Genomic DNA, 12886 nt, shown 5'->3' with positions numbered 1-12886 from the left:
CATTCCTTATTTTCTGTTACATGGAACCCCTCCATTTAAGCATTCTCTTCCAAATAATTGTTCAACAGATTCTGATTTAGCCGATCTAGATGGAGTCCAGGTCCAGACTTACTTCTTTGTATATCTAGTACATTTTCATTGTACTCTGGACGTTGTATATACAAGAACAGTGAAGACTGAAATATAATATCATTTTGTTTTGTTTTCAGAAGATGAAGTCTTTTCCTATGTGTGAAGGTTATGTTGGAAGTCTGAATGTTCACAATACCTCAAAATCACATTTAGTTTGGGCTTGACTGGAGTTTTAAATAGATTAATTTCACACCATTAGCTCAATCTCCAACTTTCTGCAATAGCTGTCAGAGATTACTCTCTTTGAACTTGACATTATTTAAAGTGGAAGGGGTACTAGGCCACATTTTCAGATAGTTTTGGTTCATCATTTAATTCAAACACACAAAAGTCATAGAATCCAAGTACTGTGAAAGTGTGCGAGCTGGTGCAGAAGAAAATTATCTTTCTTCTAGCCTCTTCTCTACACATTCTTGACAAAATTTTTGGTGGGAAGAGGGTATAGCAAAGACATATTATTTTCAGACTGACTCTGATTATGTATAAAGTTTAATTTATTCCACAACATTCCCATTTAAAGGCTCAGTCTGTTTTTCCTCATCCATGCAAACTCTCTTGTAAAATCAAATCAATTTCTCCACTTCGGCATGCCCAAACCAGGCACTTTCCCTCAAAGAGATACGCAGAGGTATGAAACTCTCTGCTTATCTGTAAGGAACTCCTCTCAAGAATTCAATTCATCAAGGCACACTTTTCTATTTTGCAAACTGTTAAAAAAAAAAGCATTATCTTTATATTACCTGTTTTTATTTCTTATTACTATGGGAAAAAAGATCTTTTGCAGCTGGAAGTGGAAATTTACTCCTCCCAGAGATGTTCATTCATCAACCCATGGACCTTACTTTAAGAAATCTGCTAGGAAATTGCATCATAAATGACTTTTAGAGAAATCTGCTTAGTCATACCTTGGAGATTGTTTTAAAGTCCTTACAGTCTGAGGCATGAATCAAGTCAAACAACAACAAAAAATGTTCTTATCAACATATTAAAACTATCAGCCACTAAGAATCTTGCAAAAATCCCTTCTTGGTTTATATGGAACTGATGTCAAGTTTTGCTATTGTTCACTCAGAACATAACCTTCCTTTTATTTCAAGTATTGAGATAAGGCTTATCCTCAAAAGGTACATATCAAAGACATCTTCTATTTTTCCTCTAAGGGTTAAATAAATATTTTTTAAAATTAATAAATACATTTGTTGCATTATATTCAACAAGGAATTGGCTTTGCCTCTTTGGGGGCTTTCATTTTTTGTTCTGAATTTTAGGATTATTTGTTATAGCTCTGTGAAAAATACCTTTGGTGTTTTGATAGGAATTGTATTGAATCTACAGATTGCCGTTAGCAGTACGGACATTTAAAAAATATTAATTCTTCCTATTTATGAGGCTGGTGTATCGTTTCATTTATTTGCGTCATCTTCAATTTCTTTTATCAATATATTGAGTTTTCAGAGTACAGGTCTTTCCTCTCGTTGGTTAAATATATTTCTAGGCATTTTATTCTATTTGGTGCAATTGTAAATGGAATTGTTTTCTTAATTTCTCTTTCTGATAGTTCATTATTAGTGTACAGAAATACCATAGATTTATGTACATTAATTTTGTATCATGAAAATGTACTGAATTTATTTATTATTATTAGGACTATTAGTTTCAATGCCGTCTTTTTAGGATCTTCTATATATAATATCATGTCATCTACAAACAGTGAGAATTTTACTTCTTACTTTCCAATTTAGATTCCTTTTATTTCTTCTTGTTGTCTGATTGGCCAGGACTTTCAATACTATGGTGAATCAAAGTGGCAAGAGTGCTCGTCCTTGTCTTCTTCCTAGTTTTAGAGGAAATGCTTTCAGCTTTTCACTGCTGAGTATGATGTTAGCTATAGCCTTATCATGTATGGCTTTTCCTATGTTGAGTTATGTTCTCTCTTTGCCCAGTTTGTTAAGAGTTTTTATCATAAATGGATATTGAATTTTTCAAAAGCTTTATCTGCACCTACTGAAATTTTTATATGATGCTTATCCTTCCTTTTGTTAGTGTGTTATATCACATTTATTGATTTGCACACATTGAACCATCCTTGCACCCCTAGAATAAACCCCACTTGATCGTGGGGTACCATCCTTTTAATGTATTGGTACATGCATGTATGGTGTAGTGTATGCTAGTATTTTGTTGAGGATTATGCATCTATCTTCATCGGTGATATTGGCCTATAATTTTCTTTTTTTCTACTGTCTTTGTCTGGTCTTGGTATTAGAGTAATGCTGGCCTTATCAAATAAATTTGGAAGCATTCCTTCCTCTTCAATTTTTTGAAATAGTTTGAGAAGGATAAGTGTAATCTCTTCCTTTAATATATAGTAGAATTCACCTGTGAAAACAGAATACTGGGTTCTGCTTGTGTGTAGAAGGAGTTACAGCCAGTCATCAGAGAGGACCACAAATAACAAATGTTGGTGAGGATGTGGAGAAAAGGGAATGCTTGTACATTGTTGGTAGGGATGTAAATTGGTGCAGCTATGTGGAAAACAGAATAGAGGGTCCTCAAAAAACAAAAAATAGAACCACTGCATGATTCAGTAATTCCTCTTCTGGGTATATATCCTAAGAAAGCAAAAACACTATTTCAAAAAGGTTCATGCACCCCAGTGTTCATAGCAGCATTATTTACAATAGGAAGCAACCTAAGTGTATATCAACAGAAAGATGGCTTTTTTTTTTTTTTTTTTGCCTACTTAATTATCAATTCCAACTTGACTGGTAAGGTTTTCTACAACAAGGCCTCATGCTATACCTTGAACTTACTTCTTTGCATGTATTCTGTGTGCCATACAAACTGGAAGAATGTTCTCTGGGTCTCCTTAACATGTCCTTTGCTTTTTCATCTCTAAATGATTGTGTCTGTTCCAGATGGAAAGTCTCTTTTTTCTCATTGCTCTCTTTACCCATCAAAATCCTATGCATCCTTTAGTACCCATCTCAAATGCCACCATTACCTTGGCATACATTCCAATCCATGAAGCTGGACATGATTCCATTCACTTTATTCTCCCCCGCAGCGTGTGGCTTGGACCTCTCTAAAATGTTTAACTCTGTATTTTAGGATGAACTTTTTGTTTGTTTCTGAAACCAAAGTGTGAGATCATTGAAGGGAGAGGCTAAGCTAATTCACGCCTATATTCCATGCCTCCACATCCCCACCAGTGACAATCACATTGCACTATATGTTTGTTTTACACAAATCTTTATTTAAAATATTATATATATTTTTTCACCTGGAAAGGTACAGATCACTATGAGTTTCTGTGTTCCCACCTTGCTCATTTCCTAGACAAAATACACTGAGGCTCTAGAAAGTCTGATGGATTGAATTTCATTAAATTTAAACAAACTCAAATGTGAGCTTAAAGTGATACGTGACTTCGTGTTAGGTAAAACTAAGCATCGATCATTTAATTAAGGGAAACACGCCCCACAAATTCTGATTGTTTTCCATGTGGTGTTAAGATTCACCATAGTAGAGTGTGCCACTGTATTTTTTTTATATTCCATTCATTTATTCATCAGATATTTATCAAGTGCCCAACATGGTTTTACATGCCTCTAGCCAAATCCCTTTTGGGGATCCCTTTTGGACAGACCGTTGCATATTAGGGCTTTTCGGGTTCCTGTTTCTCTTCCTCTGCCCCAAGACACTCTAGTTTTACTATGAATTAAATAGCAACAACAGAATCAATAAAGGCAAACCTTTATTCATCATAATGGATCTTTGGGGGTAAAAATATAAAATTTATAGAGCATTGTTGCAACTAAGACACTTCAGGATATGCATTATTATCCAATTATGCATCTTGCAATAAATTAGCACTTCATAAATTTATATTTTCATTCTAGACCTTTTGAACAGTTTTTAAAACATTAATTCACTTTTTAAAATTAATGCCAAATTTTAATTCTGAACATATTGTGTACTATTTTGACCTGGATAACAGCTGCTTCCTTGCAGGCAGTCAGATGCTATTATTAATACCATGAAAGTTTTCATTTAAATTCCTTTGTGTTCTTCCTGAAGGGATATCATTGCTTCTGTGCTGGGTCCTCATGAGAAATCCAGTGTGTGAAGGGGGCTGGAGGAGTGGTGATTGGCTGGCCATAAAACAAAAGGGCATACAGTTCCCATCTGTGACATACAAATCCACACTTCAGAAAGAAAGAGCCTTACAAGCAAACATATAAATGATTCACATACAAGCCTATTTTATATTCAGTTCTAGCTCCTCTAAAGCTATTCCTTTATTTTGTACAGCAGCCTGGAATTTGTCGGAGACAACCGAGGCCAGCATTGAAAAAATCAATACTTCTCTGGGTACTTGCTCCCTGTCACCTCCAGCTTCTCCTGTGAGCCACCATGCTGCTTCTCTAACAAGCAGAGTAGCATGTGAGCCATGTGTTCACATGTGTCTGTGAGGGCAGACTTGCCCAGTGGAATCAGAGAAGTTTAGGTTAATTCTTTTTCATTTGAAGTCAGTATTACTCTGTAGCCTCAAACTTACGAGCAGTAACACAGATGGAATCACAATCAACCTCCAGAAGACTGGGTAGACTTTTTCTTTAAATGAGAACTCTCAATATAAGGGAAACTGAAATGTATATAATTTATATAATACATAATTTATGTAATTTACATATTGTATGTATTTATGATTTGCAAATATAGATTGTATATTTATAAATATAAATTTATAATTTAGTGACATTTATATATATATATCAGCCATATAAAAATAAATTCATAAAATCTACATGATAGCTTGGATACGCCCTCTCTATATTTCCAGGGAAGAATTGGTTTAAAAACAATCTAGTCTCCTTAACTCCTATAAACACCCAAGAAGCAGAAACAGACCTGGATTGGTTTCTTTCCTGGTTCTGCACTAACCAATAGCATGATTTTAGGTAAGTGAGTTTATCACCATGGCTTATGAGATTTCCATTTCTTCATTTGTAAAAGGAGGGGCAAGTGGTTAAGGGAGACAATCCCCAGGGTAACTTCTAGCTCTCTGAATTGATAATATTTGGTTTCTGAAGTCTACAAACTGTATGATTCCAACCAAATGACATTCTGGAGAAGGCACAGCTACAGGAACAATATAAAGATCGTGGTTTCCAGGGGTTTGGGGAGAGGGAGGGAGGGAGGAATGAATAGATGGAGCACAAGGGGTTTTTAGGGCAATGAAATTATTCTGTATGACACTATAGTGGTGGCTACATGTCATTATGCATTTGTCAAAACTCATAGAATGTACAACATCAAGAGTGAACCCTGATGTAGACTATGGACTTTGATTGATAATAATGTGCCCATGTTGGTTCATCAATGGTACCAAATACGCCACACTGATGAGGGCTGTCGAGGGTAGGGGAGTATATGTGTGTGGGTGGGGAGGGCTGTGTGCAAACTCTCTGTATTTTCTGTTCAATTCTGTTGTGAACCTGAAACTGCTCTAAAAGGATAAAGTCGATCAAAAAAAAAAAGAAAAAAATATTTGGTTTCTGATTTTTTTCCCATGGTTTTCAGAGCCCTAGAGGGTATAAATAAATCCTTGAATGTCTTCCTGTTCAGTCCTTGGATCCCCTTCGCCTGTGAACTCAGAGCTGAAAACATTTTAGGCCTCTAAGGTCTGGTCTAATGACAGGCCTCACCCTTCCCTGGCCCCCTCCTTACCTCCTCCTAATTCTCAGGTAAACACATTTTCATTTTTAATTTTGTTGCTCAGGGCATGTCTTCTACAATATTCTATGTCACTGAGACCATTTCACATCTACATCTACAAACGTCTTGATACTTATAACAACTCTTGAGTCCCCCCCATAACGCCTTTGATGTAGGGTAGCAGGACACAGGTGCCTACTGGAAAGTTTTGTGCATGTAATGTCAGGACTCTCACCTGCATTAGTTTACTGGAAGACTGTAGGAAAGCACTTAATCGCTCCACTCCATCTTACTAACTAAAACACTGAAGAATAGGACAACCTGTGGGAAACATTTCAGGTTCCTGGATAAGTAAAAATGCACTGGGCACTGAAGACTCTCATTATCTCATTTGTGAAGCGCTCCATCTCTCTGTCTGTAAGGGAACTTCTGCCTGCACTGAATTTCAGCATGTCTACCAGCCGCCAATGCTCTGCATTAAGTATTTCCTGTCATCTGTGCTTGTCAGAGATTAGTCTGCAGACATTTTGCAGAAAGCATGCATAATACATACTGCTGAATACAGTATTTATCATAAAACAGCTCCAGTGATTGAAAAGCATTACCCAACAGCATCCGTTATTGTGTGATTTCCCCTCCCATCAATGTACCCTAACTAGGCAGTACGTCCCTAACCACTGAGTCATATCTAGTCTAACTCCAGAGCCAAGATGAGGAGTTGACTCAATTCTAGAAGAGCATCGTGGTGTTCTCTAAACACATGTGTGTGATACGCCATAAGGAAAAACTGAGGAGACAAAAAAAATTGTATTATTTATTTTTCCCCATCAAAGAGTTGCTGCCCATTTCAGTTGAAAGTCAATTCCTTTCTTATGGCCATGGGTTAGAATTAGGGGAAGAGATATACTTAGTTACAAGGAACATTAAGCAGCACCTCATCTTCCTTTCCTAATATACATGCCCCCAGGATAATAAGATTTTGAACAAATTACTCTCTTATTTCATGAGTGCCATGAATTCTGGCAGGGTTTACTTTGACAGCTATTTTAATGGCACCATTAACTCTAAAATCTGTCAGACCAACTTTGCCTCCTCTCCACTAATGACATTCTTGCCAAGAGTCAAAGTAGGTTTTAGCAAAGGGGAGGAGATGCTGGAAGCAAACCAGCCTGGGAAGCTGGAGAGACCTCAGGTAAAGGACTGAGAGTGTCCCAGAGAGCGTTCTCTCTTTCTCTTCCCTCTCGTGTATTAAAGGCATTTCAGGCCAGTTTGTGAACAAGCGAATGCCCCTCTCCTTATTCTGTTCAACACACAAAATGAGGAGTGCATGCTAACTCCTTTCTCTACATTGACTTAGAGTCATTGTTTCCTTCTCTGAGTTTCTTTTAACAGCATTGTTCTTGGTGTGGAACATTCAGTTCTTCCTACAGTGTCCCACTTGAGGCCAGCATGTGATGGCAACAGTATCATACTGGAGAAACACTGTGACCCCCAGAGAGGGATGATACCCCAAAATAGATTGGAAAGAAGGAGTGAGCCAGGTAATAGTGGAGAAGTAGGGTGAACATAAGACAAAAACCTCATTCCTAAAACATTAGTGGAAAGTGACCCTAGAAAGAAAGGGAGGCAGAGACTTGGAATATATATATAATGTATATCTATTTCCAAAATATTTGGTAGTCTGTTTGTGCCCCTCCCCAACCTGTGAACAAAATATTATGGGAACATTTCTACATCAAGTCACGGATGTCTTATTTTGTTTGACATCTGAATAACAGTCAATTGTAAGAATCCTTCATAACTCGCTTATATGTGGAATCTAAAAAAAAGGACACAAATGAACTTATCTGTAAAACAGAAACAGACTCACATAGAGAACAAACTTATGGTTACCATGGAGGTAAAGTGGGTGGGAAGGGATAAATTAGGAATTTGAAAATTGTACCTCTTGGGGAGTGATGGAAACGTTAGCTGTCTTGATTGTGGTGGTGGTTTCATGGGTGTATGTATCTGTCAAAATTCTTCGAATTGTACATTTGAAGGATGTGTAGTTTACTGTACAGGAACCATACCACAGTGAAGGTGTTAAAAAAGGATCCTTCATAACTAATTTACTCACCTTATCTGGGGTATTTAGAGTGTTTCCAGTTTTCACTATTGTAAACAATTCTACATGTAATTACTTGAGTCCTTACATGTTTAAATGATGGAAGTAAAACTGACAGATGCAAAGATATACACAAATTACCCTCTAAAAATACTGAGTAGTTACAACCAGACCCCAAAAATGCACGTATACAGTGCTTACTTCACAATATCCATGTCAGTTCTGAACATTATTCATTATTAATCTTTATTTTTAAATATTACATTTCATGGCTGTTTAACTTATATTTCTTTGATCATAAATGAGAGTAACATTTTATCCCATGTTTGTTGGTCAATAGCATTTTTGTATATGGGTGTGCGTGAAATACTTTTTTTTGTTTTTTATCAACTTTTTCATTAAGGTATTAACTTTTTTAATGACTTACATGTATTTTTATCTGCTAAAGACAGTAACCTTAACTACATATTATTCAACTATTTTTCATTTTGTCAATTATTTGTTAACTTTGCTATGATGATTTTGCCATTCAGGCTTAAAAAAAAAAAAAACTATATGGTAAAATCTTGCAGTCTATTCTTTGATAACTTCTGATCTGAAGCCTTCCCCAACTCAGATTATACATAGCCCTTGACTTCCATGTGCTTCACTTTCACACAAGCTGGTGTCCCCAACATTACACAGCTGTCCCCAAACCATCTTGCCAATAATGAACTCAGACATTTAAACATTTTAATTATTATGTGTTTGCGCTCCCTACTAGCCAAGGTCAGCTTCAACACCATAGCTATCTTTAACCTTGTAGTAGCGTTTGTGCAGTTAATTATTATTTTATACTGTTTTGCTTTTACAAAGATTGGTTCTATAAGGCAACATTTTTTCTCTCTGAATAAAGGCCCCTGCCCTCCCAGTTAGATTGTGCAATGCTTCTTAGTATTGCAAACAACCCCGAAACGTCAGCGACTTACCACCATGAAAGTTTAATTCTTATTCGTATCACAGAACACTACTCTCGTGCTTGAAGTGATTATTCATTGTGTAGCTTTTGCCTTCTCAGAGTCCTCTGCTCATGGGCAGACAGACAGGAGAAGGAAAGAGTGTGGGAGACTGCCCAGACATTCTGTAATCGGGCCTTCACATAGTCTGTATCCTTTTTCCCCAGGTCCCATTGGCCAGAAAAATAGTCACGAGATCCCACCCAGACACAACAGGGACTGAGAAATTAAGGCTTCCTGCATTTCCAAGAAAAGGAAACAGGACGTGTGAGCATCTAGCCAGTCTCTACCACATCCGCAGCTATAAGGTATCTATTGTTTTACTTTCATGCATTTAGTTTCATAAATATTTCATGCACATAAATTATTTATGAAAAAATGGAACTATACGAATAAAAGTGTTTACCTGCTCTCTTCTATTACTTTTATGGTTTTATTTTTAATATTGCATATTGAATCCATCGGGAACTTGTTTATGTACGTGGAAGTATGTACAATGTGAAATAAGCATCCATTCAAATTTTAAAAATTAAACATTTATTAAATAACCATTTCTTTACTTACTGATTTGAAATGTTTCATTTATCATTGACTAAATTTTCATTGATTTATTTAACAAATTCAATTAAATGTTAACTATATGCCGGGTACTTTTTTTTTTTTAACAGTTTAAAAAGTTAAGCTACTTTATCCTCAAACAACCCTTCAAAGTATTACTATTATTATTCTTGTTGTAAAGACCAGAAAACGACAGCCCCTAAGGACTAATGAATTGCCCAAAGTCATGGAATTAGTAAATGACAGAACTGAATTGGAACCCGGGCATCCAGCTCCAAGGCAAGTTCTTAACCACTCCGTTGGGCTACCTGTGCACACAGGTGAGGCTTTAACTGCACTCCTGTTGTGGTCACTTCACAGGTGGGAGGGACCTCCCCCCACAAAACACATACCCAAAATCTTATTGATGATAACACCAATACATGCGCGCACACACACGTCCCAAGAGGACAGGGTAAATTTACCATTTACACAAGGATGCTTTCTCACGCACAGTAGGGTCCAAAGCAGGTCCAAGGATGGCTTCAGGAACAGGGAAAGGAAGCTGCCTGTACGTCTGTATTCGTTTGCTAGGTGTGCTGTAACAAAGCCCCACAGGCTGCGGCTTAAACAACAGAAATGTGCTGTCTCTCAGTTCTGGAGACTGAAAGTCTGAGATCAAGGTATCAGTGAAGTTGGTTTCCTCCAAGGGCCTCGTGGAAGATTGTTTCCATAAGGGCCTCGTGGAAAATTGTTTCTTGTTCACATGGCATTCTCTCTGTCTGTCTGGCTGTTATCTAGATTGTTCCTTCTTGTAAGGACACCAGTCACACTGGATTAGAGCCCATTCTAATGATCTTATTTTAACTTGATCCTGTTAAAAAACAAAACAAAACAAAACAAAACAAAAAACCTATCTCCAAGCAAGTGTCTATTCTGAGGTACTAGAGTTTAGGACATCAATGTGTGAGTTGGGCCGGGGAGATACAATTGAACATATAGCAAAGGTTTTTATGGTGGTTATGGATGGGGCCAGGGTGGGGGTTCCCCACAGACAGACAGCATCTTCTGTGGTTTGAACTTTATGCTGCTGCCAAAGAAGGGACACCGGGGGCCTTTCTTATCAGCTTGCCCAGACGTGGGGCAGAAATGGGGGAGGGATTCATGGGGTTTCATGTCTGCAAACATCAAAAATGGAGTCAGACTCTTTATTGCAACTATTTTTTTTTTTTATTAAAGTATAGTTGATTTACAATGGTGTGTTATTTTCTGGTGTACAACAAAGTGATTCAGTTATACAAACATATATATATATTTTTTTTTCTTTTTCATTATATGTTATAAGATATTGAATATAGTTCCTTGTGCTATACAGTAGGACCTTGTTGTTTATCTATTTTATATATAGTAGTTTGTATCTGATAATCCCAAACTGCAAATTTATCCCCTCCCTCTTCCCCTTTGGTAACAATGTTTCTTTTCTATGTCTGTGAGTCTGTTTCTGTTTTGTAAATACATTCATTTGCATCACGTTTTAGATTCCACATATAAGTGATATTTAATATTTGTCTTTCTCTATCTGACTTAGTCCAGGTCGATCCATGTTGCTGCAAATGGCATTATTTCATTCTTTTTTATGGCTGAGTAGTATTCCTTTGTGTATGTGTGTATGTGTCCAGTCACCTGTCAGTGGACATTTAGGTTGCTTCCATGTCTTGGCTGTTGTAAATAGCACTGCTATGAACATTGGGATGCAAGTATCTTTTCAAATTAGAGTTTTCTCTGGACATACGCCCAGTAGTGGGACTGCTGGGTCATATGGTAATTCTATATTGCTACTATTAATTTTCACTATGTTATTAAATCATTCCTGGCTCAGCACAACTACATTGTTTTAATTACTATAACTTTTTAAAAACTTAACAGCTTAATAGATAATGCAAATACCCACTTAATTATCCTTTTTTTCAAAATTTAAAAACTTCTTTATGTGCTTAATGCATTTGTCTTACCAGATGAACTAATATAGCTAATCTGTCAAAATTTCTGAACAAAAAGTAACTTATTAATTTGATTGAAAAAAGCATTAAATTTATAGATGACTATTGGGAGAATAGACATTTTTAAGGGTATCGGTCTTCCCAGGTAGAAACACTGTACTTTTCTTAATGTGGTCACCTCCTCTTTAAGCACAAATGGTAGCCATCTTCCAAGATATGTCTCCAGCGATCTGCACCTCCTGGAATTAGTGCCATGGTGCAGTCTTGTCCACATCTTATCAGGGTTGTCCTGAGTGACCCCAGGATACAGCCGAAGTGACGGTATGTACTTTCAAAGGCTCTGTCCTTGCTCTCTCTTGGATCACTCATCCTGGGGGAAGCCAGCCATCATGTTGTGAGGATCCTGCAGCAGCCCTGTGGAGGGGTCCAGTATGAGGAACTGTGGCCTCCTGTCAACAGCCAGCATCAGCTAGCCAGCCATGTAAGTGAGCCACTTTGGAATCAGATCCTTCAGCCCCAATCAAGCCTTTAAATAACTATGACCCCAGCCAGCATTTTAACTGCAACCTCATAAGAAGCCCTGAACCAGAAACATCCAGCTGAGCTTCTCCCAAATTCCTGTCCCTCAGAAACTGTGCTAGATCATTAACAACTGTTACAGATTTAAGCTGCTAAGATTTGGGATAATTTTTTTACACATAGATAACTAATACCGTACTTTAGTTTCTTGCTTTCCTCATGAGCACCCTCCACATTTCTGCATCCTTTGGGATTTGACTGATGTTGTCTGTGATACCCTGAAGAGATAGAATGTAACTACATCACGTCATTTACAAAAATCACTTCCACGTACATTTCAGATACGGCTCTACCACGCTTGTAAGGCTGTCTTGAGGATAAATTACACAACTTGGATCACCTAGTTGTTATCAGGTGAAACAGTGAAGACAGGGAACACTCTGTACTTCAGATTCTTAGGAGTGTTCACCAGTTCAATGGAAGGAGATGATGGGGTGAACAGGCTCAATGTAAAAGGAACAAAGTATATTCACTGCAGCATCTTCCTCAGTCCCCTGCTCTCTTCCTGCCACTATGCACCATTCTATACAGAGCAGCAGGTACATTTGCCAAGAGAGTTGAGAAATGCAAACCCAGATATAAGTTTTCCCCTGGCGTCTTATTCAGTGTCCCCCGCCCTTAACCTCCTCCTGATGGGATCTTAATATTCAATAATACATAACAGCCACTCACTAGCATCAACATGTCTTGCCACTAGACCCAGCTACTCCTGGCATCTTGGTGACAAGGACAGAATTTATATATGTGCTTTCCCAATATCCTAAGCACATCCCAAAGTCACTGCTCAGACAACCCTAGTCACAAAGGAAGATTCT

This window comes from Camelus bactrianus, chromosome 16, assembly GCF_048773025.1.
Source record: "Camelus bactrianus isolate YW-2024 breed Bactrian camel chromosome 16, ASM4877302v1, whole genome shotgun sequence".
Lineage (NCBI taxonomy): Eukaryota > Metazoa > Chordata > Mammalia > Artiodactyla > Camelidae > Camelus > Camelus bactrianus.
The sequence above is the reverse complement of the archived record's forward strand: the minus strand, read 5'-3'. Positions refer to the sequence as shown.